Source organism: Tachysurus fulvidraco, chromosome 8, assembly GCF_022655615.1.
Source record: "Tachysurus fulvidraco isolate hzauxx_2018 chromosome 8, HZAU_PFXX_2.0, whole genome shotgun sequence".
Lineage (NCBI taxonomy): Eukaryota > Metazoa > Chordata > Actinopteri > Siluriformes > Bagridae > Tachysurus > Tachysurus fulvidraco.
This window is the reverse complement of record NC_062525.1, coordinates 12049813-12076688: the sequence shown is the minus strand read 5'-3', so window position 1 is coordinate 12076688 and position 26876 is coordinate 12049813. Positions and strand designations below refer to the sequence as shown.

At 39.3% G+C, this 26876-nt stretch overlaps 1 protein-coding gene across 6 annotated transcripts in view; it reads left to right on the top strand.

Annotated features, from left to right (window-relative positions):
- Positions 1 to 26876, top strand: part of rbfox3a (RNA binding fox-1 homolog 3a) — a 323538-nt gene that overhangs the window by 39196 nt on the left and 257466 nt on the right. For all 6 annotated transcript variants that reach the window (XM_027177421.2, XM_027177424.2, XM_027177422.2 and 3 more), the window contains exon 2: positions 5253 to 5349. The gene's annotated coding sequence lies outside the window, so the exon portion shown is untranslated. The remainder of the gene's footprint in view (positions 1 to 5252; positions 5350 to 26876) is intronic.

The window sequence follows — 26876 nt, the reverse complement described above, 5'->3', positions numbered from 1 at the left end:
TTAGTCTCCCACACTGCTGGGCATTGTGTGTATGACAATGGCCTGCTTGACAGAACTGTCACATTCATTGTGTCATGTTGGATTTGTTGGGGAGGGTAAGGAGGAAGAGAATCTCCTACTCATGAGAGTCCACTTTATCTCAGTAATTGGCTCAGTAATGGGGGAAATGCTGTTTGTGTGCTTGATACAAGAACAGAACACACACACACTCACACACACACATACAGTAGCATTTCTTTAAGCCCAGGAAAAAAGAGGCCTGTAGGCGGTTTTCCTTAACCCACCTCGTTACTGTTATGTTTGAGCAGCCGGGGGAGGAAAGCAACTCTTCATTTTGACCTAATTGAGGCATGTATTCCACTGCTTTCTCAAACTTACCACATTGGGAGGATGTGTGAGTCTTTTTACATGTGGGAATAAACATGCAGTACCCTATAGGCATTACACTAAGTGTTATGCATATTGATTTTACTAAGCCGGGGTCACGTATAAATGTTGTGAAAATTTACTCTTATTAGTGCGTCTGAGCAGTCATGCATGTGCAAGTACTACTGGTAAGGAGGATGAGTGTAATTGTGTGTTGGATCTAGTGTTTTGCTTTTTTCAACATTTTGTCTGAGCATGCGCTTGTTGTTGCAAAAGCAGCAGAAGGACAGAGTGAGCCAGGAAGTGGGCGTTGGCCTTACATAAACACACCGTTAATGCTCTCTTCACCTTTAGGACTTAATGATACTTCTTAAACATGCATTCATACGTTAATTACAACAATACGTTTCAAATTAGCCGTGCACCATCGGCAGCTAAATGAAATATCCGACTTCATCTTTAGACTGTAAGAAAGGAAGAGGTTCTGATGGCTTAAGGCATACCATAATTCTTTTTTTTTTTGTATACTTGCCAATTATCTTTGACGGAGTTTTACATATTATAGTTGTCAGCTCTGGAAGGGACAAATAGCAGCGACTCGATGGGATTAGTCTTACATTATGTTAGAACATCCACCCATGTGGAACAAAAAACCAATTAACATCTGTGTGGAAACACTATTTTAATTAGCCACATTTATTCCATTTATGGCATTTACACATGCACAGCTGGCCTGCTGTAGACCTCTAGTACAAATCTGTGACCATATTCTATAACCTGCAGTGTAAATCATATGCTTAATAATAGGCCATCATTTACTATGTAAAATAGAATATATATTTTCCTTTACTTTATGTAATCTGGTTAATTATAAGCGTGTGATGCTCAGAAGATGAAATTAAATAAGAAATAAATGATTGACCTGGTGGTGTTGCTCTGTGTGGAGTTTATGTTTATGTAACTTCTCCACATAGTTCTTTAGTTTCCTCCCACTTCTTCAAACATTTCAGTAGGTACACTGGCAACACTAAATTCCCCCTATGTGTGAATGTATATGTTCATGTAATGTACAGTGATGAACCGGTATCTCATTCAGGATGTATTCCTGTCTCTCACCAGTTTTCATGGAGATCTGGATCCAGGTGAGCTTGACCGGGATTAGGCAGTTACTAAAGATGAATGAATGAATGAATAAAATATCATCATAATGTTGTACATGTAAATAACAGTATCTGAAAATTACTAATGAAATTTGAAAGATCTTTTTATAAAATTGTGCATCACATTCGATTTGTGCCAAAAATGCTATGTGCCTTTTTGTGTTATGGCTTTAGGGTCAAGCTTTTTCTTTGTATGCTTTTCCATGCTCCAATTTTGAAATCCCTGATCATTTTTATGCTCTTTACCTCTTGGCCATGCTGAGGTGAAAAGCTGGTTAAGATTTGGAGTGTTATCATGATCGGGAGCAGCAGCAGCGGACTGGATGCTGCAAGGGCAGATGCAACTAATTCCTTTTTAAATCCATCCCTAATCCTTTTGTCTCTACACGTCATCAGGCAGGTACCACCCCTGTGAGAGCATGCTGTCTTCACTATATTTTACTGTACTCCAGTGAAGGGTGGATTTTTGCATGTAGGTTATGTGAGGACAGGGGTTTCGAAAGCTGCGGTGCTGAGAATCAAAGCTCTTTCAGAAGCTGAGAGAATGAAATTTTTAGTGCCGTCTCACTCCACTGGGCTCCAGCAGCGGTCTGGTGGGGTGGAGGGAAAGTGAGGCTTGAAAAGTAAAGGAGGGGTATGTGTATGTGTTGGGGAAAAGGAGGGGTCAAAGTGTGCCATGGCTGCTAGAATCTCTGGAGAACATGTCAGACTGTGGCAGTGGTCAGTGGCATGGAACAGATTGCCCTCCTAAACCAGAAGGAAAAAAAAAACACCCACACACATTCACACCCTAACAATTACACCTTTTCTGGAGCAGCTTTTCTAGGCTTTTTGGAGGGCCTACAGTCACGCAGTCATGCCTGAACTATACTGTACTGGTCACTTTCCCCACAGCATAAAGTCCACTTGAGTTGCTAAAGAAACGGCATGGAAATTCTCCTTTCTTTCTCCAACTGCTCCAGGCTTTTGTTTCTTTTGCTGCTTTTGCTGCAGTTGTTGTCAGGCAACTGTCATAAAAACGAGCAACAGTTCAAGAAATGACATATGCACAACCCCTGCATTCATTTTAAAGGCGAATTGCTTTTCCCAGCATGTTGCAAAAATTCCCAAAAGAAACATATCATCACATTTCAGAGTGGCATGTAACAAAAGACGTGAGTATTGGCTAGAAAGGATGTCAGTTTTCTACACCAATTTATCCCACATTTTCTCATGCATGGGTGTACAACTTTCTCACACACACACACACACACACACACACACACACACACACACACACACACACACACACACACACACACACACACACACACACACACACACACACACACAGACACACAGACACATGCACGCACATTTGTTTTTATAATCCTTTTTGGCAGGTATGTCCGAACAAATGATCCTCTAGTTATAGCACACTATCATTGTGGTTGTTCTGAATGTGCTTGTCATTTTTTATTAAGTAAATCAAGCTGAAGAATTTAGGCTAAGTAATTGCTCATCTGATTTCAGTCTGAACGTGTACAGATGTCTGTGGATGTTAAAATAATTTTGTTTTGTAAAAGACTAGCTTTTGTTTGTAATTGCTTTAAGGCTGAATTGTTTATTGCTGTAGGATCTTAATTCTCCTCTGGCAAATCAAAAGAGAATGATACAATAGCTGTATTAGAATATCTCTTCATCAGCACCAGCCAAATAGCATCTACATGCTGTGCTTAAATTTCTGCATAACATTCTTGTAAATACCTGTCATACAGAGGGTTAAACTATGAGTCATGCTAACAAGTTTTATACAGATTCCAGCATGTGTAACTGTAAAGCTTTTAGCCAATAAAAGTTAATGAGATCTTCAGATTTCTAAGTATCTTCTATAGGTAAAATCCCATTAACGCAGACTTATATTTACGACAGGAAGTGTTTTCTGTCCATGAACTCTTTCCTGCACTGTAGTTTAGACTCTGCTGAGGTGTGTATCTTTTGTGTACAGCCTGGAGCTGAAGAGCTTGACGGTTCATTACAGAACTCTGAGAATGTCTTTATTTTTGGATGCTGTGTTGGAGGAGAGGGATTGCGTGAGCTGCCAGGAAGCAGCAAGGGGCGGACACTAGGAGCTAAAGCGGAGATTTTCTCAGTGCTACCATCATGTTTTTAGGGGCCGCCTGCCCTAGGGCTGCTGACGCTTGAAGCACTCTGAAGAATGTCAGCTTTGGTCAGGGAAGAGACAGTTTTGTGATATAGCTAACAGCTGACGTGTAGCATAACTTTTCAGATACCTTTTAATTTTATAGTTATTTTTACAGTGCAGTTAAAACTACAGGATGTAATACTGTGGAATTTTGAATCCTATTAGCAGAACATTTTATAATGTAGGTTGTACATTGTTGTCCATGATGCAGATTAATTTTAAGGCTACAGTTGCATACCATACTAAAATTAGCTAGCTAGTTAAAGTGAAAGTGTGGTGCTGGTGTAATCGCACCTCACACTGAATGCATCAGAGATGTTGTATGTTGGAGCTTCCACCAAGGCTCTACAAATTTCTGGTTGCAGAAGTGAGAGAAACTATTAGACCTGGTCACTTTCTTTTTATTTGTGTGTGTGTGTGTGTGTGTGTGTGTGTGTGTGTGTGTGTGTGTGTGTGTGTGTGTGTGTGTGTGTGTGTGTGTGTGTGTATTTTGTTACCCATCCTTTCAAAAAAATAATAAAATAATTGGGACAAACTGGATAGTGTTATCACGCTAGCTTAAACCCACACCAAAAGATAAAAAGACACAGATCAGTTGAGCAGGGCTTGAATCACACACTCTTGCCAGATATAACAGAATTTGAAACACCTCCTGCTAGTCACTAGCTGCCTATCAAGAGTTTTCTAGCCCAACAGCTTGACAAATGGGTTACATTACAAAATACAAAAACAAAAAAAAAACGTCTGATTGTCATCTAATAATGTATTCACTAGTTTCCCAGCAAACTAAATTACCCCTCAACCTATTTAGCACAAATAAAAATAAATTCTACAGGCATTCAGTCTATTTCACGGGTCATGTACACGTTAGAGATATGTAGTATTTTAAATTTTAAATTATTTTAAAATTAATTTTCAACTTTAAATGTATTTATTTATTCATTTTTATTTATTGATTGGTTGATTTTTCTATACTTTTGTAAAGCTGCTTCAAGGCAATGTGAATTGTTAAATGTGCTAGAAAATAAATTCAATTAAATTGCTAAATTTGTCATGAAAATTGATGCTACTACAAAGCTGTCAATAGGCAGAAACAAAGAAGGATTTAGTGTAAGGTCCATACAGGAATAGCGATGGTAATAGAAACGGTTGGTGAGAAAGAGATGACTCTTTTTTGCACCCAAAAGCTGCCACCTTTTTTTATGTCACAAATATCTACAAGCACCAGCCAAGAGAACATGAGAAAGAGAAAGGAGGAGCAAGAGAGAGAAAATATGTGTTAGTGCTTGTCCTCCAGTTTCCTGTGTGGTACCTGGAGAAGGAACTTAGCTGGACAGTGGTGATGATCAGGGAGTTGCTTCTAGTGAGAACCAGATCATTTTGATTTCTTTAAGGACTTTGGCAATACTCAGAGGATCTTATTAAAAGGACGTAGGAACTCTTGTATTGTATTTTTTTAAATACAGATTTTTTTAATGGCATTTCATAAATTGCTTGGTTTTTCTAAATTTCAGGAATTCTTTTTCTATTTCTTATTCTAGAATCTTATCCAGACAAGGCGAAGTTCTGTGGGCTGAAATCCAGTTTCGGGAAGCAGTGGAGAACATCCAGTCTTCAAAGTGAAACATTTCTGATCTGGTAGGAATATGGATAAAAAATGTTGTACAGCTCAATGTTTAGATTAGAAGCTGAATTGCAAAGTTCAGATTATTTTCAAACTCTAATTTAACTGCCAATAACATTTAAACATCAATATCAGCATTGTGAAAAGTGAAGAAGGTTATAATTGTGTTATAATGGGATTTTAATTAATAAAAAAACAACAACATATGATTAATGTAATTAATAGGAGTGCGTATAAAACTGGGACTCCACATTTGCGGTATTATTTCTGCAAGAGTGCACAATGGGAAATCACTGGGAGGCAGAAATCGAGCCACAAGCAGTCGGGGGTCCTGAGGACTACTTAGGGTCGGATGACTGATTTGGGTTTCAAATCGGCAGCCATTCTTCAGCTTTTGGGAGCCTCCTGGAATCATTTCAAAAGGTCCCCAAATCCCAGTGCTGTAATGAAAGTGTTCTTGGAATTGGTTGCCATTTATATTTTCTCCTCTTGATTCTAAATTAGATTCATATTTAAGTAATTTTTTTTTTCACTCTGGGACTGTGCACCAATTGAAAGGAAGCACTCGCCAAGGAGGATTTGGTTGCTCAGTCGGAGGGATATGTGTAAGGACGAGGGCATCCATAAGCACACTTCAGATGCTTATCTAGGCCTGTGCCATTCTGACTCAAGTGCACACATGACTAAAGTCTGTTTTCACTTTCAACACTGTTTATATGTCAATATTCTAGACATGCTGTACATTCAATACATGCATGCTGAAATCACATCTTGAAATCAGTATTCCGTCAGGTCTACAAAGTTTGGTGGGTGAACATGCTTTATCTGTTAAACGGTTGTATAATGTTTTAGAAGAACTTTTCAGGAAAATAGTGCACAAAGGTCGAAGTCTTGGGTTCATGATGCCTGCAGCAATATTTTTATGTTTCTAAAGGAGCAGGAGATGGGACGGTGACAAAATCATTAGGATGCTGGTCAAGTGTTTGTGTCTGGTGGTTCAGGGCCATGCTTGGCTGCATGGCACAGTAGGGCAGCCCAGTGGCCATTAAGGCTGCTAGGGTTGGGGGTCAAGGCCTGTGGAGGGCACTGCTACCCCCCCTGCATGGGAGCGTATGTCAGGCTGCACTCCAATGACTACCCTAGGCAGGTGGTCTATGGGGACAGCGGGCAGGAAGACCAGGACAAATCGGCACACAGAGGCTCATTTCCCAAGCTCAGCATGAGGGACAGAATAGCAACTCGATGATAAGGGAGAAAATACAAAAGCAAAAGGCTCCCAAGGGCACTAGTGTATAAGTGATGATTTAGACGTTTGTATCAAACACGTACTATATGGGTGCTTCTGTGGCTTTTCAGAACAACTCGTGTTTCATTGAAATCTATGAGTGCTACAGGCTGAAGCACATTTGTATTTAAGCAGACATTATCATGCACAGGCATAATAATATTACCACAAACATAAAATCCTTGGCTTAACAGATATCCTTATTTGTGGATTATAACATTTGCCATCGGGGGTGCTTATTGGGTCCTTGTTGCAGCTTTTACTATAATGCTAATTCATGGACTCAAAATTTTTGTTTTGTATTTTCTCCCCCCAGACATGGATTTAAACTTCAGGGCAAAGGTTCTTATCACTAGTAATACCAAAAATTATATTAGCTGAACACATTATTTATTATTATTATTATTTTACTAGTTCAGACAAAGTATTTCTTATGATTAATTACTACAATTCTATATTTTTCACCACAGGAAATTGTTTTTTGTTTGAAAATGTGGATAACAGATACAGGAAACCACTCTAGTTTATACATCTTTGTTTTAGTCCTTAGTTGTGACTGCTTTTGTATTCTATCCTGACACAACCGAAGACAGTTTTACTTGTGATAGTAAGGATGGATAAGCTTGGGAATGGGTGGTGGGGTGGTGATTGAGGCTTGAGTCATAGCAGAAACTGCTGAATGGAAATACATTGTTGTATGGACGCTTGTACTATGTGTGTGAAATTAGTTTTCACACAACCTTGCCAAAAAATGACACATGCCCTCTATACATCAGTAGTCAGGCTGACACCTATTCATTTCCCCTAGACCCGTCGGCATGTTTTTAAAAGCCGTTAAAGTGGCATCCATCAGAACAGGAAATTCAGCGTACAGTGGCCGTTCTCAGAGTAGCCATCCTGAAAGCCATCTGTGGCTAAAACACTGTAGTGTCAGCCATTCCCGAATGAAGTAAACTATCAAGGAGATAGGAGTGTGTCAAACCTTTACATTGTGTTAAAAATAAGAAAACACATTCGCCTTTATTTTTCCTTCTCCTCCATTGTCGACCCCCTGTAGAATAAAAATATTTTTAGCAATTCGTGTGCTTTTACAACTGACCAGTGGAAAAGAGGAAGAAAGCTCATGTTAAACTTCCCATGCATTAAACGTTAAAAAGGAATTGAGCTTGCTTTATTTTTTGTCCCTTATAGATTACCTGTTCCTTATTTTCAATATGACTGCAACACTAAAAGCAAGCTGAGTTTGCATTTTTGTATCTCTGAGGCATTTTTATTTGTTCAGTGCGAGATCTAGTGCACAAAATACAATTCCTTCTCATAAAAAATGATGCTTACACATACATTGCTGTGTTCATGCATTAGCAGCAAATAACACTGTGTGTCTACAGATGTGTGGCTAGGTGCAGAAAGTGGAAATTGTTCATGACTTTACGGTACCCATGAGGCCACATTCCTTGTCAGCTGCTGCCAAGCAGATCCACACTGCAGTGTATTCTTCTATTTAAATGTCCACGCAGAACAGATATAACTAACAGCCTCATACACACACTAATACACACATGCCCATGAAGATGAGGCCCACTCACTCAGTATGGCTTGCAGCAACAGCCTGTTCCGCTGGCAGCCCAACTGCTGACGCCGTCACCTGTCTTTGTGGATGAAGGTGATTGTGTTAGCACAGTCGTGCCGGGAAGCTGGCACTCCTCACCCACATTTGTCCTCAGAGAGAGGTTGTGGACTGGAGTAGAGGAAGTGTTGACTGCACTTTCGCTCTTTAATTTTCTAACCCCTTCTGTGTGGATTGGAAACCAAAGCCATTGATTCAACTCTATAATTCAGGGAGGTGGTATGAAGGTAATTTGAAACAAATTTGTGAGCTAAGTATTAAGATTCTTCTTCCCATTTATTGTTAACCTAGATAGCCTTGTAATATGTTCATCATTATTGGTGTGCTATGGCACATGCAGAACATATTTTGAGCAAACAAGTGTGGGTTTTTTTGCGTTTGGATGATAATCACAGTCAGCCTACAGTGGCCATTTTTTTTATCCTCCTTAATTGTATTCCAAAATTCAAAGCCTCCCAGATGTAGTGTAATAGGGATATGTGCTGCATCTAACAAACCGCCTCAACCCAAAAGCTCATTAGGCAAAAATGAAACCCTGGCATTTGGTGCTTCGGTGTTAAGTTGTAAACACATTAAAATTGAATTGCACCTACAGGCATTGAAGATGCATTTTTTAATTTGCAATTTGCCATTTTTAGGCTCACTCTGTAATAAGAAGAATTTAATTTATTAAACAATTTCATTTAATAAATATGTTTTTCATTGTAAATTAGGTTAATGGTATGATTGTTACGTCGCACCACCCACACAGTATGTACTGTATGAGGAGACATGATCCACTTGATTGTGCGCAACTCTGTCAAGCTATTATATAATAATATTATTTTATATAAACCTAAGAATGTCTTATGTTAGTCGTATCATTTGTATAATGGGTCTTTTAAAATATCATGGAAGAGTGTAGGGCCCGTCTTTTTGCTTTATGAATAATTTCATTTACTTAGTCAGAATGTTTTTTTTTTTTTCAACACAGAGCTGAAATGTAGATCATCAAGTGTAGCTGTATGCTGGCGTGAGCTTGTTTAATTTTTTAAGAGACAATCTGATTGGGAGCAATTAAACCATTGGAAGTTTATGAAGTCCCTGTTGTGTGTTTTGGGATCATGTTGTTGCATGGCACTTAACAGATGTTCTGACTAGAGTGTTGTTTGCAGTCCTCATAGCCTCATTTTATGCACCCCTTTTACAGCTACAGAGCCCATGTTTACGAGCACAAGTGTTTATGGCAACAATTTTTTATGCGAGTGTTCCAACAAAATACGCAATATGCGGACTGACGTTTTCTCTTTTCCACACAGCAGAGAGTAATTTAATTGGGCAAAAATGTGCCTTTGGCAGGAGCCAGACTCAACAAAAAGGCTGGGAGAAAGCTGCCTGGTTCTATTTCAATTAAACACAACATGAGATATACCTAAAACTAATATAGATGTCCGGAGTACTGCCTACAGATGCTATGAGTTGACAGGGATTTATGCAATGCCACAAGCTGTAGGTTTTATTTTTTAAAAAGTATGGATCTTTAGAAACTCTTTAGAAACTTTTTCCCAAGGAAGGGCTGCATTGGTATATTATTGACATCATCCATTCCCATCTCTTTTTCATTATTGGCAGCCCTGTCCCCTGGGGCTTGTGCCATATGGGCGGCTGTGAGCAGGATGCGGGAGCAGGGGAGTAGACGTCGGCTATAGTGCTCTTCATTGGCACAGGTGGTATGTGGCACAAGCTTAGGCCAACGCATCCAAGACAGTGCTGCTTAGTCAGCCCACTTTCTCTCCTGAGGAGTGTAGGGCCATCACACAGGGCTCAGGAAGATGGTGCCAGCCCACACCAACCTGCAAACTGGCACCACAGAATGGGGGCAGGCTGAAAGGCTCCTTTCAATGACCCAACACTGGCTTTCTTGTGTACTTTGTAGGACAAAATAATTTATTCCGTCTTGTCCTCAATTTGTGAAAAAAAATTATGTCATGGATCATTGGCTTGAATCAAGCCAGGACACATTCATAATGTGTGTATACATTTACTACAATATTTTGCCTAGTCCCACATTGATCCTTTATTCTGGACCTGGCATGTGCTTTGGGAAGATACCATTACACAAAAGGACACACAGTTCTGATAAGGGAGAATGGTACCTTACAGTTCTGCTTGTAGTCTGCACATTAACAAGCAGAGCACTTTGCCAACTGAGTCGTACCTCTTGCAGCGTGTGCTCATGCCATTGCTCGGGGGCAAATTTAGACATCACTTTTTATGTTCCCTCTACTCCTTAGACACCTCCACTTATGAACCCTGCATACAAATGCATGGAGGTGTTGTCCTGATTGATGGCAATTAGCATTTGGTAATGATAACAGATGTTTGTGGTGCCAGGAGGCTGATACCTGCTGCCCACTCTGCCATCTGCCATGGGCATCAGGGGCCTGGCACAGAGGCTGGCTGGCAATAGGTAGCAGGGAGGGGATAAAGGGAGGAGAGAAGAAGGAGTGGTACATTTTAGCCCTCCTCTCTATTTGAAATGAAGAGCTGTGCTGCATTACCTCATGCTTGGTACACTTGGATAGGACATTCCTGCTCTGTATCATGACTTCTTTATTATGTGCCCCCTAAGGTTTCATTCAGTGGTGTGTATGATTGAATTTTTGTAGATGCCTATAAACCAGGGGTGTAACGCAATGCAACTATTTGTATCGTTTACTGCTGCAAATATCTGTATCTTGATTTGGATTTGACCCAGAAGTGGTGTAAACCAAAAGGTTTATAGTTACTGGAATAATATGCCATTTATAAAATGTGACAGCAAATAACAATTGGAAGAGCATAACCTTACCAAAATCCTAAACTTTTACAGTTCCTCAACCAGACGCTCTGTGGAACTTTCTGGAAAGCTTTCTTTCTAATGTGACTGAGAAAGCTATAAGCTAACTATATTTCAAACATGTATGTCTTCAACAACTCAGATAACTACTGTTTATTGGTGAAAACAATAGCCACCTAATGTATTTGATCAGATTTATTATCATTTTCGGGATCCAGAAAGAACAGTTTGTTAGATTGCTGAACATACTATTAGAATGAACCTCAAAGCTGGGATGCAAAAATGGGGTCCTTTAAACTCCATGATGTTAATATATCTGAATGTATTTCTGGAAAAAGTTTCTTTTAATATTGCTGAAGAATGACCAAAAGCAGAAACACGCTGCCCTGTGTATGCACACTGTGGCCTGTGTGGGCTATATAGAGCAGCTGCTCTATAAATAAAGCTATATTTCTTTTCTATATTTCAGGTCATTTTATATATAAATATGATTTTATTTTGGACCTCAGTAAGGAAGTGTTAAGGTCAAGCTACTGGAGAAAGCCAACAAAGATGCACAGAAACAAAAAACCTCTATAGAATGTATTTGTATTCCCTTACTGTAAAACTTACTCAATACTCAATGCGGACTGCATATTTATATAATATATACCTTTATTCATCCCACATTGGAAATTTCAATGTTACAGCAGCAAAAACAAAAAAAAGTGTAGAAACATAGTATATATACAAATATATACAGTACAGTATATAAATACAAAAGAAAAAAATCAAACAGTACAGTAGTTACACTTTCAAGCAATAATATTTCAAGCAGGTAATATTGTGCTACTAGGTAATATAAAGGTGCAGTTTGTATGTTGATAGATTTTTGTGGTTCAGGGTTATGTATTCCAATATATTTGGTTTGGAATAAACCAATAAGCAGTATTTTATATGCAGGACATCAGCTTTAATTTATAGTTTTTATAAAATATACTCCTTTATACACATTTTCACTCAGTTTAAATGTGTATAAAATATACTCCTTTATACACATTTAAACTGAGTGAAAAATATGTTAATCGTAATGACTTTTGTGTTAAGTGAATCTATCTACCTATGTAAAACCCCATTCTCTAGCACATATCATAAACATGACTATTGATACACAAAATTGCAAATGTATTTTAAGCATATTTTTGTTATTTGGTCAGTCTATATTCAATGATAAAAAAAAAAACATTACAGCCCTGTTCTTTTTTTAATACTTCCCATTCTCTCTCTAGAGCACAGGTAAAGGTGACCCCAAGACAACATTTAATATATAGACTCTAGTTTTAAATTTAATTATATGGCATATTTAGTTTGGGTTCTTATGTTAATCGTGATATTCAGATTGAAAACAATAAATACTTAAAATACCCATGTAATAAGATAACATTTTATTGAAGGTATGAATTTTTTATAAATGCCATTCACATAGTTTGCTTGTATTATTTATCAGCAGTTTGTTTTGTATATACTAGGAATTAGCAATGAAACTCTGAGTACTGAGAGTGACTTCAAATTGACTTTGGTTCATTTACATTTCTCTACATAGAATGTAAACTGACTCGGTAAACATGCTTTACTTCAGCCGTCACTCAAAAATGTAATTAGGGAACATTATTATTAAAAAAAATGCAAACAAATAAACAAACCTTGAGCGCAGACATACAGATGAGGTTGGAAAGGATGATTAATAGTGTTAATAAGACACAGCTGAAATGTGAGTGATGGCACCGCAGTTAAGTGGATGAAGCCTGTGCCCTGGCGCACTTAATACGTTGTTGGATATTGCACAGTATTGGTGTAAATATTGACACTGGGAAATTGAGTCCACATGGATGAGAGTCCATGGCATGACCTTCGATGAGTGTACCTCTCCCCCCACCACGTCCGCCATAAATGTGATCATTTTCTGGGTGTATTGAGGAAGAGTAGAATACATGTATGTACCCTATTCAATCTGCCCATGCTAAATGAAAGGTGTGAACCACTTAGAGCTTTCTAAAGAAGTCACCAAAGGATGATGATACCTGTAACCTCTCTGCAGCTGATGGATAATACAGTCAGTTTTGTTAGATTTGGAACACAGCTATGGCTTGAGGGGACAGTCTCCTGGGTGCTTACAGGATCACGTAACAATGACTGCCATATTTAATCTAGGAATTACAGTGAAGTGACACAATATGTCTTGAGCATTGGTGGAACAGGCAGTGACTAATTTAATCTTGTAACATGAAGATTATTTTTGATTGGAATAGAGTTTGATCTGTTTGTACCTTTAATTTGGCTCTAACTGGCTGACATTTTCACAGTATTTAATAAAAGCTGCACTCAATTCATGGCCGGGTGACAATCTTTTATTTACTCGGTGTGGATAAAACCATTAATTCATGGTAATTAATGAGTGAAGTGTGGAGGGCGCGGGTAGAGCCGCATCCGCTGGGAGGCTTGAGGGAACAGACTCATTCATCTCGATTAGACACACTTAGCTTCTGTCTCCCTAGTGTGGCTTTTCCATTTTAATATCATCTCGCTGCTTCATCCCATAACACAGTGTCCTCCAATCAACAGAAACTAGCCAGTACCTATATGCTCGAAGATCAGACTGCCCAAGAGAGCCATATAACTACATGTATGTTGGATATGCTTTCTCTCATAAAAAAAAAAAAAAAAAGATGATTGATTTCACCAGCCCTGCTCCTGCCTTTATGTTGTAGGGTTCAGAGAGAAGCTTTGTGCTGACCTCAGTGTCAGGATATGGATCAAGTTAATGGTATCACTGTGACTTGTTGCAGATTATATGCACGGGAGAAGAGAGTGCTTTTATTCCCTCAAGCTTTTGCCTTATGAAAAAGTTTATAATACTAAAATACATAATATAAAGACCACTAGAAAAGATAAAATAGGAAAGATCAAATAATTAACTAATGTTAAACTATAAATAATGCTACACTATGTCAGACAAAATGTTTTTTTATCTAGCGTTGAAACAGATGCTCTCAAGATTCAGGAAGTTACTTCCATGAAAATATTGCTCTGGTAAATAGATAATGTATAAAGTTTGAGTGTCTGCACAACCCTAGTGCCACTTTGAGCCCTAAAGAACAGTTGCAGTGGTGAGAAGACATAATTTGATAAGACATGCCAATTAACACCTTCTCAAGGCATCTGCTACATATCCTTAGCTAATAGTGTCTAAGAATGAAGATGGTTTTTCAAGGTCTTATTTTTCAGTCATAGCATGGACATTAATTACATGAATCTGGTGCCATCCAGGAATCTGAATCTCTTGAGAAAACCAGTGATTGACTACATAACAAATTCATGCTGTTACAGAAACCATGTCCTCTGTAATTTATGTTTTAAACTATGGTGCAAGAATCGGTGTAAAAGCAAGAATGGCTTAATGTAATATTCTTGATCTAGTTATAATGCTTAATATCAGTCTTGGTTTTCTTTTACACTGATAGATTTTGATAGATTTACATTTTCACCAAAAGAAATTACATCATACACTGCAATCAAAGCAGCTAAAATTCATGACAGATAACCAATCAGCTCTAATATATAGCACACACTGAGAACTGCTCTGTCAGGAGAATTGGCAACCTATGTATTAAAATTCGAGATGTGTGTAAAGTTGGCTCAGGCCATGGCTTGTGGTTTAGGGTCTTTATTGAGATTCTGCACAGGTCCAGGGACCAATCTTCAGAGCTGATTTATCTGATGTTTTCTAAACAGTTGACAGGGGGAACAGATTCATCTAGGCATTAAAATACATTGGTGGCATCTAGCAGGTTCCAGGAAGAGGCCTGATCATTGCCGGGCTACTGGGCCACCATTATCTTTATTAGAACACCAATCACGGCTTTCTCCTACAAAACATACCCATCCAACACTGGACACAGCCTGCAATTATTAAGAATGCTCCAGAATTATAAGTTCATTTAATCCAATAACTTATATTTTCAATTTGTAATAGTGTAAACTACACTAGGTTATAACATCTCAGCATCCTTCCTCAGGAAGATGTTCATTTTAGAGTCTGCATTTAGATGAATGTAGATTTATAGAAACCTGGCAGACATTTTAAACAACTGATGTGTAAAGTCTTTTTGACTGTCAAGCAAATATTAAATAGAAAATCTTTGACTTGAAATATATTCAGAGTTTTGTGGTTAATGCAAATTGATGCACTCAGTTGGATGTACATCAGTTCACTCTCTTTGCAAAGTTGTTATTTTTGTTAGATCAGGCCAGCTTGTACCTAATTCCATAAAGAAAAGCGCAGTGTCAGTTTGAAGCAAAGGAAGGTCTTTTTAATATGAAAACTAATCCGGAAATATCTTCGCAAAGCACCCTGGCTGGTCTTTAATGTGTGGTTCAAATCCATGCCGATAGCACGTTAAAGCTCTCCTAGAAATGGCAACTGTCTGCTATAAGCTCAGCTTTTCTGTTTCAAAGTTTTCACACGACAACAATGAGAAAGGGGCATCATATTGTCTTGCAAACACATGTTCCAGGATAGGCATCTTATCACAGCACTCCAGACCCATGTAAACACAAAAGCACTTTCTTTCATTCACTCTCCATCTCTTTCTCCCCATTCTTTCTCACCTTCCATCCATCGCTGTCACTAATGTGAATCTGAAGCCTCAGCTCAGTTCCGATTCAGCATTTAGGTTTGTGTGTATACATGCTTGCATATTCATATATGTGTGTGTGTGTGTGTGTGTGTGTGTGTGTGTGTGTGTGTGTGTGTGTGTGTGTGTGTGTGTGTGTGTGTGTGTGTGTGTGTTAATTATAGAAGATCACTTATTCACTTCCCCCTCAATCTGCGGGGCTTTGTTTGTCCAACACTTGTGTGACAGAGCACACTACACATGCCTATTAGGGCATTTGTGCACTATGGGAGATTAAAGCCTCTACATTTCTTTTAAATGAACTCCTCTCACATTCCTCCTACCCACTGCACTGGAGTCTGGGTGTGACAGTCCCTCTCTTTGCCAGCTTTAACAGACAGTGATGGATTGCAAATCAAGGGAAAGCACTAGCTGTTTCTTTGGCAGAAAATGAAATAAAGTTGCCATTTATTCTGTATTGCATTGCATGAAATGTATGATATGCACAACTGCACTCCTATTGTACATACAACTGAATATACTGGAATATGTTCCCAACTAAATAATAGATGCTCATCTCGATTTTTCTGCCAACTTTAAGAGGCAACAACTGTACTTTTAAAGCAAACACTGTTGGATTTTTGGATTGTTGTGCTTTTAAGGGAAAATCCACTATAAGTGGATACCACTTTTACACTTTAGATAGATAGATAGATAGATAGATAGATAGATAGATAGATAGATAGATAGATAGATAGATAGATAGATAGATAGATAGATAGATAGATAGATTTACACTTTATTTTTTTACCATGGACTAGGAGCCATAAAGAACCTTGACTGATGGACTACACTATTTATCTTGGGGATTTAATCATAAATTGTGTAGTAATTACATTTTACAAAGAGCAATTAGAGAGCCATGCCTAGCTATTTAATCTATCTCAAAATTCCACCTGATGGCTTGATTTTTCATTATCAGTGGGCGATAATGAGAAGGAGTGTCTGCTCTCTGTCTCTGCATAAAGACAATCAGTCCCCACTGATTTTACCTCATTCATACACCTCAAATCTGTCTCTCTCCTTTTCTAGATGTGTGTGTCTTTGATTCTTTCACTGTGTGGAATTCTCTTTTCGAAAATTGTATCTCCTTTCTCTAATTTACTGATGGTAAAAAGGGGATAAAATTAAGACTTTCTACCTTTGTCTATTTTCAACCTCTGACATGATTTGTCTTCAGCACAGAACAATTTATATTTGGACTTTGTTAAAGTACAACAAACACACTCTAATTACAGAAAAAGGATGCGATTAAAGTAAGATTTAAGGAGAAGGTCAGCACCTTAGCTCAGCCTGTAGTACATTAGCATGGATTGTGGTGATTTTTTTAAACAGATCAAGCACAACCCTTCATCTTACAAACAGTGGGTATACATTATTCAGTTCTGCCCACACATACAAATCTCCATACTCCTCGACTAGAGCTTATACAATAACTATTCATGATTTTGCCTTGAATGCTTGAATTTCAACACCATTTATGCAATATACCTGAACCATCAAAACCTAACACAGTAAGCACAGCAGCTGCACTAAAGCCCTGTAACTGCAATACATTACCATACATTAAAACTCCAATTATGCTTGGATTAAAATGTATTACCATATTCTGTTTTGTGTGTGGAATTATGCAGAAGAAAATATTAATGTGTTCAGGATGTTAATTATTACAGCATTTGTCTTAAAAATTACACTTCTTATTAAATGCTTTGTGAACAGTATCATTCGAAAACCTAGATGTACTGTAATTTTAATATTATTAAGTGTTAAAAATTTAAAACATAGTAGTAATGGAATATATAATACTGTTGTATCCATGCCTTGTGTGTAGCATTGACCACTACTATAATTGAAGTTTTTACAAGATATTTTATGTTTGTTTTTGGTCAAAATGAAACTGTTTCAGATTATGCAGAAATGAAATGAAATTGCTTATTGGCAGTTGCTTACTGCACATTTGCACACTTTGCACACTATACCAGTCAGACATTACTACAAATGTACTCTATATATTCTGTAAAGTATATATAGAGTACATTTGTAGTAATGTACTCTATTGTACTCTGTATTGCATATTCTCAGTGTCTCCATGCATGTTGGTAGCATATTATATTTTCTTAAAGAACTGGTCCCATTCTAAAATGATGAGAATATGCTACATACAATATGCTACAATATGCCTGCCCCAACCTTCTCCTGAGCTTGAGATTCCTGTTTATAAATGTGAATTCCTGTGCGTGTATGATTTGGAGAATTTTTATAAGAGAATAAGAAAAGCAAAAGGAGAAATATGTGCTAACAATGTTTCTCAGTTGTAGTACAGCAAAGCTGTGTTGGAGCATTCTTCCCTGCTGTGATATTGGGAAGGTGCTATGACAACCGAGATTCATTGAAGGTGATTTCAGAGATATGAGTGTGTGCTGGGTCGTTCTTTACAGTGCAAATTAATTTTAAGGGTTTACTCTGACAGTAAAGGTGACCAGCCATCAGATGAAGGAAAGAAGGCCTGCTAAAATGCTATGAGTGGTGGTTTCTAAAGACAACCAATAGCCTTTTCAGAGATAGTAGGCTTGATGTGGTGTGCTTTCACTGGCCTGTGCTTCACCTTGTGGCTGATATGCACAGTTTTGACTCTTTTATCTAGTGTGACTGTAGGAGTGAAGGACAGTTAAAGTCTAAGCTTACAGTGTAAAACTTAAAACTTAAGGTTCCCATTCCATTAATTTTTTTCCCATTATAGGGAAGGAGCACTGAGCATATCATGCATTTGTGTGTCTGGTTGAAGACATGTCAAATAAACGGAATCAACCTATTTAATAAAATATTAATAGAATTAACCTAATTATTGATTGCAAGATCCTGTGTTTTTCTTCATTGTTGATTTTGCCGAACAAGCAGACAGAAAATATGTCAAGCTTTTTTTTTTTTTCATTCTGTGATGGTCTCTGACTCATCAGTGTCTAATAGTGCTCTTGTGTGTTCTAGTATGTTGCTGTTATTTTTTACAATACAGTACATAAAATATCACCCTAATTCTCTGGATCACTGTCTGATTTATTCACAATTTAATCGCATCATGATAGTTTATTTTACTTGCATTGACACTCCTTTGCTCAACATGTGATAAAATAGCAACACACTCCAGATGCAAATGTGGAATCAACTCTTGATGTTTTGGTTGCACTCTTGTGCATAAATTAGCCATGTAACAACACACAACAGTCTACAAAGCCTCAACAAAATATTTGCAATTTCCTTAAATACACTGTCACAGTGTATTTATCACACTATACAGGCAAATAAATTTCGATTAAATACATATATTTGGATTTAGACACTGTCATTGTTTCCTTTACAGTCCAATGCACTGGATTATGGTGTCAAAGCAACAAAAAGTGCAAGAGAGAGAGAGGAAGAAGGGGGTGTGAAAGGAACCCCCTACTGAAAAACCCAGTCCTGGAAGTGAAAGAATTTGATTGGTGCTCTAATTAAATAAAAGGGAATTTATGTGTCTAGCTCCAAAATGTAGAAAATAAATGTAACTCAGCCAGTCAAAGGTGCTATTGCTTACAATATCCCTGCATATTGCAATTATTTGTGCCTTCCTTAATGTAACATAAAACCTAAAAAAGAACCTTACCCTAAACATAAACCTAACATAAGATACCATGCCTAACCTATTTAAATAAAAACGCGAACCCAAAAATAGACTTTCCCCCTTAATCCTGATCTATCTAATAAGTGCATCTAGTAGCATCTAGTGGATAGAAATGTCCCCTGTATTGGAACCTGTTTGAAGGAGTAGCTCACACCAAATTCACACTTTGTAAAATTCACAGTAAGGAAGGCAATCTGAAAGCAAGCAAAGATAAGGTACAAAGGTGGCTGCTACAGGTATCTGTAAAAATATCAAGGTAGTCTTCACAATTTTCCACATCACATTGGACATGATTCCTCAATCGCTGGGAGATGGTGCATTTTTCAAACCAAGTGGCATAACTTGATATTGTAGAAATGTGTCTGGTGTAGAATACAAAAATAATGAATGCACATTCAGTAGAATTTCCAAGTAATTCCCCAAGGAATAGGACAGGGTCAGTAGTGGTTACAAGCAATGCTATAAAATATGGAGAACTGAAATATCTGCTTTAGTAAGCAGGGTTAACACCAGGGACTACAGCTAGTTACAGCAAGCCTATTTTTAACCCCATAGTCTGTTTACGTTTTCATATTGGAATATTTGGTAGGAATGACATAGTAAGCATCATGTTTGACAGGAGGAATTTCACCAAATTAATATCATATTTGAGGACTGCAGTACGAGATGATGTCTCAGCAAAGAGAGATTAATGTCTTTCTTTGAGACTTATTAAGTCACGTGATTCTGTCAAGTGTGCAAGTTTGGCCTGAATATAAGTGAGAGATTCCAAATTTGGCAACAAAGCTCTATCTATGCTGAGACCATCTGAATCAGGAGACTCAGATGCTAACACATTCACAGAGGAGGCAGATAAAGGAGAGGCAGGTGGAGCTGGAGAAGAGACATCTAATCTGAAGCAAGAGAAATATAGCATGAGCATACTGCTATCTATCATGGGTCTTCACAGTCTGTATCACTCAACATATACAATTCAGGAATCAACATTTCAAGAAACTAGAGTCTGATAAGGGTAGTAAAACAAGATTTTCATCACTTGCTTGGAACGAGGACATCAGATTTTTTTTAATCAAAGTGAGGCTTCATGCAGGCAAGATAGCATTTTGCCTCATCACAAATAGTATGCAGGTGCTCAAGAAGAGAACTAACAATCAAATCTAATTCTATTTTAGGATAAATTGAGAACACCCCTTTCTGTAGATCACAAGCAGAGTTCAAGCAAAACATGAACTTATCTCAATCATTTACAGTCAAATCATGTAGTCTTACGAATAGCAAACAAGAATTTTGGAATATCTTCATCACAGTTTTTCCGACCAGAAACATGTTCACTGTGTGACTCCATTGTTTAGTTTCCAGCACATCTTATAATTCTGTCTGCTTAGCTCTAAGAAACTCACGTTTAATGTTCAGTTGCTTTGTTACATTTTTGAAAGGTTCAGAAAAATAAAATTTTAATCATGGCCCAACAAAAGAGATTTTGGAAAATTGAAAGTCATACAGGGCTTCATGGTGACTCAAAGGGGAAGCACTGTTCCATCAAAGCTCCAGGGTCATTTTAGAGAGTGCTGTAGGTTCTCCTAATGTTTGCATGGGTTCCTCAGCATTCTCTAGTTTCCGCTTGTCTCCTAAAAGCTTAAATGCAGATAGATTGATTACAAATGTGTGAGTAGTGCCCAGCAATGCTCTGGCATACCAACCAGGGTGAACTCTACAGCCATATGCATGTATTGCCAGTATTTGCTTCTGATCCACCATGACCCTGTTCAGGATAATGCGGTAATGAAGTTAATGATTGAAAGTAATATAGAACTATTCAAATCTTTATGACAGCATGGTACTTGGTATGCAGATGTATGGCTTCAGGATAATGTGACAGAACACATCATGGTTAGTAAATATTTATGACCAGACTTGGTTCAATGGAGGTTAAATAAACAATCGATTAAATTTCTTAAAAGGTTTATCCAGATCTGGAATAGGCTTTGTGGGAGCTGGGGATAACCTAGTTAGCTTGCCCTGCATCTTGTTAGGCATAAATGACGATTATTGTTTGGATGAGGCTGACTGCACAGAAAGCCTAAAAGAAACGTTTTAAGAAAAATCTTCATACCATGATGACCAGAGTGTTCATGGTTTTGGGCAACATTTAATTCTTGCTGTCCGAATGATATGAATCTACAAGTCATGATCGGACTTTGGGGGATTTTCACCTTCACTGTCAAAAATATAAGATGCTCAAACCTGAGGTACCTTTAACAGTAGCCACAATATACTCAGACAGCGAGACATTGTTTGAAGTGAACAGTCCTCTTCCAACACCCCAAAGTCTCTATAAATCTACAGATGTAGTTTTAACTTTAGGAGATAAGATTCCCAGAAAGCAGCTCACTATTTTCAAACACATGATGATAGTTACACATTAAGGATTATAAAAATAATTGCTCTTTTCATTTGAAGAACTCATTCATGAACCACCACATTTGCTGCAAACTGAGGTAACAACATAACAGTGTCTTTAAGCCATCTGTTACAACAGGTAAATATAAAATATTTCTTTCTCCTAATTCATTATGTCAAAATAAATGAAATTTCCTTAGTAGCCAATAACAGGCAAAGGTCTTTTAGTTCAGCACCATGAACATAAAGATCCAAACCACATCTTCCAAAATACACCTTCCAGAATATCTGTGCTCCTCTTGCATCTGTTAGAATGTATTTTTTTGCCTTGAATTTATATCAGATAGCAAAAGTACACCATCTGCAATAAAAGGTTCAAAGGTGAAATGGACTGATGCAAGTGAAAGTGATCTGACCGGCCATGGAAAATGAATAGGCAGGACTGTGAAGCTGCTGAATAAGAACTCTCTCTCTCTCTCTCTCTCTCTCTCTCTCTCTCTCTCTCTCTCTCTCTCTCTCTCTCTCTCTCTCTCTCTCTCTCTCTCTCTCTCTCTCTCTCTCTCTCTCTCTCTCTCTCTCTCTCTCTCTCTCTCTCTCTCTCTCTCTCACTCACACACACACACACACACACACACACACACACACACACACACACACACACACACACACACATCTTCCTGCCATGTTCTCCCCCACCATGTTCATCCTCACTGCATTCCCTCACACAGTGAAAATCACTCAATGTTTTTTCCGTCTTCTGTAGTCTTCAGTACTACAAGGAAAACTGGAAAGGAGGTAATAATGCATTATAAACATTGTGATAAGGTAATTTGGTTTCTAAAACTGTGTAAGTCAATCTCATTTTATTCACAAACACCAAATAAATGACTTAAACAGCACAAGAGTGATAGATTTCTTTCTTTTTTCTTCTTATTCCTTATGTCTTTACACCATACACAAATCATAAACCTGAAATAGCTAGATTTTTCAGTCACAATATAGACATAAAAAATGTAATAGAGTGTCTTGTGCAATGTATAGAAGGGCAATGTTCATACTTTCAGCAGCGGTTTCAGCATGACCCAGTGCACCAGGCACTATTCGGAAGCTGGATTACCCCTGTTCTGTCTCCCAAAACAGACAAACAGGGATAAGGAGTTACGCCACAAGCTCGAGCGGTGGACATAAGTCAAGGCCCTTACTGGGCAAAGCAAATGCAGCCTCTCCTGTTCAGCTGACTCATGGGGTGGAAGACAGTAGGCCTGCAGGATGGCTGGACACCCACCATCCTGGGCACCTTAGGGACATATGCTGCCCTGGGGTGCAGGATTGCCTTGGACATGCCAGGGGCAAATTCTAGGCAGGTGTTGGCAATCGACCGGGCCTGCAAATTTCCCACTCTTTTGAGAGAGGCCAAGGCTAGGAGCAGAGCCTTCTTCAGGGTCAGAAACTTTTCAGAGGCTGACTCCATGGACTCAAACGGGGCGTCCGGCAGCCTTTCCAGGACCACAGAGAGGTCCCAGGTAGGAAGGTGCAGTCTGCAGGAAGGTTTCAGAAAGTGCACAGAAAGTGAGAAACCAGAGGGTACCTACCCAAGGAGGCCCAGAGGACAGGTTCATGGTTCGCAGTGATGGCAGCCACATACACCTTAAAAGTAGATAGGTACAGGCCCTGAGAAAAGCAAGACTGCAGGCGTTCATCACACCAGAGGCAAAATAGCCTCCACTTCAGAGCATACAGTGTTCTAGTGGAGGGAGCCCTAGCATTCAATAGAGTCTCTGTCACCTCAGAAGGCCTGCCTCTAGGAATTGGTCCCGCTCAGGGGCTAGACCCAGAGCTTACACATCTCGGGGTGGGGGTGTAGGGTTGCCCCCAGTACCAGAGAGAGCTGATACTTCCTGATGGAAACCTGGAGTGCCATCTAGGAGGGAGACAAGGTTCATGAACCAAACGTGAGAGGGCCAATGAGGAGTAACTTGAAGAAGGTTGACTCGGTTGTGGCGAATTTTGGCTAGGACTTGCAGGAGCAGCGCAACCGGGGGAAAGGCATACAGGTGGAGTCCAAGCCACGTCTGTACCAGGTCCACACTTGCTTCACCACCTGGTGGTGGAGACGCCACTTCCCGGGCCTCAGCACCTGCATCGACAGTCTGCCTCCCGATTTACATGTGCTGGGCTGAAAATCGCTCTCAGCTAACAAAATGTGGTCTCAGTCCAGAGCAGAAACTGCTGCGCCAACCTGAACAGGGGGTGCAAATGCAGACCAACCTAATGATTGATATAAATAACCACCACAGTGCTGTCTGTGCACACTGACATGTGGCAGGTGTAGGAGAAAGTGTTTCAACGCTAGAAACACGGCCCTCATCTGCAGTCAATTTATGTGCTATGGAACTACCCCCTAGAAAGGTGGTTCTTTGAGAAGGAGAAAGCACACACTTTCTGGGTTTAGCCTGAAGCCTAGACCTCATAACAGAAAGCACAGCATCTCGATGACTGGCTGCCATAACCTCCAGGAAATTCAGTACACGGATGCCATGGAGATGCAGCGAATATGCATGGTGAAAGGTCTAGGCCAAAAGGAAGAACACAATAGTGGTAAGCTTTGCCCCAAAAGTGAACCTGAGGAACTTCCTGTGCTCTGGTAAAATGCCTATGTGAATAAGCATAGGCCTCAGACCTGATTCGGGAGGAAATAACCTTGAGTGTGAGCATGCTGTAAGTCTTCAGAGTATAGTTCAGAGCACACAAAATGGTATCCAGGCTCCACTGAGACATGCCAGGCAGAAGTTCCCATGCTGCGTGAGAGTGGTGTTAACCAAATGTCGATCTCCCTGGTGCCCTGAAACAGTGCACTGACAGGTGCTAACAAAGGGTACAGATCTGTGCAAGGAGATAAAAACCAGAGTCTGGGAAGGAAACATGTTCTATGGCGCCTTTTCTTAGAAGTGAGAAAAGTTCCTCTTGGAGGAACGTTGTTCGGTGGGCAGCACATCCTGAAAAGAGAGACAGGAGACAGACTGGTTTATGTGGCATTTCCCACAATATCCAGAACCCACTGTGACCCACCCGGTAGAAGCTTCCACGCTGCCAGGTGGTTTTAGAAAGGTGCCTCTTGCTATGCTCACCTCGCCCAGTACCCTGAATCACCAAGCTAGCAGGGGCTACACAGGAGGCAGCTCCACATAAGGAGCATGGGCGGTCATAGCTGAACCTCGAATCACATGAGGTGGCAAAAGGCTGAGGAAAATAAGCAGGCCTGCAAAAGGTCTGCAAAAATGAGAGATGCCTGCATGGGGGTGGAAGGAGGTAGCAATTGTCAAGATCAGACCGGACAATGTTAACCTTTCATACTGTAGGATCTTAGCTTAGCTTAGTAACAGCACGTGTGATCACCTCCAGGAGCTAGTCGAACACCAGAGAATGCGGTGGGAATACGACTGCTGCTTGCTCCTCATTGCCCACATTGAGCTCCTCAGAGTCCGATGTAGAAAATAATAATAATTCCAAATTGACCAAGCGAGCTCCCAAAGTCAAAGCGGACAAGAGTTCAGTGACAACTCGAGGTTAATAGTTCTTCGTTCAAGTTGGGGATAAATCGCGAAGTGTGCTTCCGAGGTCGAAGCAAAGACATCAGAGTCAGGGGAGAGGATGAGAAAAAGGGCTCACCCATCTCTAGTTCCTTTTCTACGAACTTAACCTGCAACCTCCATGACCGAAGCTGACGCGCTGGACTCACTGGCATATAATCACTTCATCACGTGTCCTTCCCGAGCCATTGAAGTGGCGTGTTTGCACACAGATTCAGACACCACTTCTTCAAATAAGTGTTTCCATAGCATCAGCCCTGGTGCAGCGTTGATTTACCTCGAAAAGGAACAACATTTCCCACCAAACAATGGCATGTGCATGCTTTATAATTAGGAAAAACCAGGACATGTCTTTGACTTGATATCGAGTCAATATTCAGGAGAGAGCTCCCTCTGGCAATTGGGAGGGGGTTGCAGGATGAATTGTTACAGAGACCAAAACACAAACTTAATTTTTGAAAATCGTGTGTGTGTATGTATGTACAGTATGTGCGTGAGAGAGAAAAGAAAGAAACACAAGAGCCGCTATAGCAGCTCTTTCTCTGGGCTTGCTGGGTGGTAATAATCAGGAGCTGGTGGCTGTTCTTGACCTGTAATTTCCCTGATCTGTGATGCCTTCACTGCAAGTAATTAATGTCCTGCTCCATGCTGCCTTCCTATAACTCTCTACTACTATACTTAAGTGTCCTTTTACATACTTAATGTCTATGGATTCTTCCTGCTGTGTGCACTTGGTAGTCATAGAAAGCAATATCAGTTTAGGTTAATACAATGCTTTTCATGAGCATCATTGGAGTTCATTAATCTCCATCCTTTTGCTTTTTCTCTGACATTAGAGAGTTAACTAGCCCTCTGTAATATTTCATACAGGTATTCATCAGATTGACCCTAAACAACAAGCAACAGTTACTGAGAGTCTGCAATTTGATGGATGTTTTTATGAATTTTACCTCTGCGGCAAACAATCTTATGAAGCGCACGCATTTCTTCACAGTAAGCAAGTTTCACTCCAAAAGTTGCTGGGATTATAATCATGTATTGCCAGAACTGTGGAACCTCTGTTTCTGTATGAGTACTTTTACCTTACTTTGCCTGAAGGGAGCCTGTGGAGAGTCTCAACTTCTGAATTCTGTTATGGTTCATGGTGGATGATTACATTTCAAATTTGGATTCAGATCTTGTTTCTCAACTTTTATGGACCTTTTACACAAGATTGAGTGTGTCTTGCCTGGCTTCGGTAAAATTGCTCCGGGGTGAAGCCAACTCACATATAAAGCAGCACCAGAATATAATGAAGTCAGTACTATTGAATTACAACAAAAAAGACAAACTCTATTTACATTTCCTTTCAGGAGCTAGTTTTATCTGTACACCATCAGGACTTCAAAAGAAATGTAACTTTCAGACTTATGACAAGATCGCGGCTGGTGACAGTAATTGATGTCAAGCTG